This window comes from Ixodes scapularis, unplaced genomic scaffold (assembly GCF_016920785.2).
Source record: "Ixodes scapularis isolate PalLabHiFi unplaced genomic scaffold, ASM1692078v2 PGA_scaffold3__209_contigs__length_174095766, whole genome shotgun sequence".
Lineage (NCBI taxonomy): Eukaryota > Metazoa > Arthropoda > Arachnida > Ixodida > Ixodidae > Ixodes > Ixodes scapularis.
Window position 1 is genome coordinate 147058392 of NW_024609868.1, and position 2125 is coordinate 147060516.

Consider the following 2125-nt stretch of genomic DNA (forward strand, 5'->3'; position numbering starts at 1 on the left):
GCTGTAATTTGGCGCGCGTTTTAAGCGTCTATACCGCATGTAATTTAGCGCTTCTAATGCATTGAAGACGGCCCTCGAGATCGGTTTCCTAACATATTCGCTTTTATTACAGAGGTGCAAGCAGGTAATGGACGTTTACAGTGAAAAAATCATGAAATTAACTTTCCACGTTAAAAAACAAAACAGGAAAAAAACGGTTTCTGGGCAATTTAAATTCCCACTACGCAGACGATGCACAGGTATATATTGAAGTGCTACCGACAGATGGTGTTTGCCGCGTTGAGGGAGCGATGGCCGATTCGGGTGCTTTGCGAGATCGTCTGCTATCAACCTGAATCGACTGGTGCTCCCTCGACGCGGCGTATGCCGGTCTGTCCGCAGCACTTCTCGCTACGCATGTATCGTCTGCGAAGTGGCGGCATGGAGCTCCTAAAACACCCTTTTTCTTCTTTGTCTTTTAAACGAAGTAAGTTTATTCCTTAATTTTAAGCAGTCTTTCACAATAAGAATGAACCATTCGCAGACGCAGTTGACGTGGCGGTATACCAAGTGCACTTTGGCCGGAGGCACTGTATTTCTGGAGAGCGAGTAAAGCAAATGTTCGTTTATGTCCTCACCCCACCCAATCATCGTCTGGTCCATGCGAATTCAGCACAATCGCATGAAACTGCCAAATAGAGTGGATCTTTTATATTGTTTGAAACTGTGCACTACCTCCGATTGAAATAAAAACGTCATCTTATCGTTTTGTTACTGGCAAAATGGAGACCCCTTTAACAACATAATGAAATACAAGTCGCAGAAGTCAGTACGACATAAGCCTCTTGATTGTGACGATCAAAAGCGCTAAAAAACGAGGACCAGTAGAAGAAAACACACACACCAGGAGTGCACTTGCAACTGAAGTTGCAAGTACCCTCTATGGTTCAGAAGTGGCGTATTTACAGTCCTTTGATAGCTCAAACTAGTAGGAATAAAGTATGGTGCACGGAAGCACCCGATGTCGAAAACCCAGTGTCAAATACCCCGCGGCAAACACCCCGTCCTTTTTGTCCCGCTTTCAAAAGCCCCCGTTTCAGAAGCCCATGACGCGAATCCTTCGTGCCAGGCGGTCGGGTCCTACCCGTGACGGCGGAACATTCTGCTTTTATCTAAGAGACAGTGTGCACGCGAGCTTGTGTAAAGTGATCATGAGGTACCCGGGGCTCAAGTAATGAATAACCGTATAAAGCTTCCGTTCTTCAGGCGTGCACTAAACTCACTTCACGTCTTGCTTAGAAGTGAAAATACGCAGACAATATCATTAACTGGCAAAACATTTGAAGTTACAGCTATTATCAATAAGCATTGAACCGAAGCTTCAGTCACCCAGTCATGCAACTTTAACAGCGCTTTCAAATACTATTTTTTTCTGAATAGAACACTCTCACCATCGTGAAACTCAATCGCATCTTCTGTTATTGAATTATAATAATGTATTTCACTTTGAATACACTCGTGCTTCTTATGCCTGTCGTTATTATACAATGTATAAATTACTTGCTGTAGTTAAACAAGTCACTTTCTATGTTTCGTCTCTAGTCTTTCTTTCTTTTTTTCTTCTTTTCTTTTCCTTTTATTGTATTTCCAGTAATATTTATTAAGAGTGCTGCCTTCCTAATATGTTATAATTAAAATGGGCCCAAACTAGCCAAAAGGCTATGGGCCCAGATGGTTCTCAATAATTTGTATGCTGCAACTCATGACAATAAACTCGATTTATTGATTGATTGATTGACGAAGTGGGTTCTGTCAAAATCGTTCAACCGCAGCCCATGGTGTCATTTTCTCACGGTACCAACCATCTAACTCTTTTCATGGTACCAAGCATCTAGTTCATAACACTGCATCTGAGTATCCATCAGTGACTGCGGAGTGCACCGCTGGTGAGGCAGATTTATGCAATTGGCCACATGTATGTAGTCACTCCAAGTTTTTCGCCTACTGGAGTTAACCTTATTTTGTTTTGTTTTTTCTTTCAAGTACAAGACCTTTAGTAGGCGCTGAACAGACTAATTTAAGACGTGGAACAATGCTGGTTGAAGCGCGAAGAAGGTGGGACGGGGCAGTGAGGACGGGGCTTTTG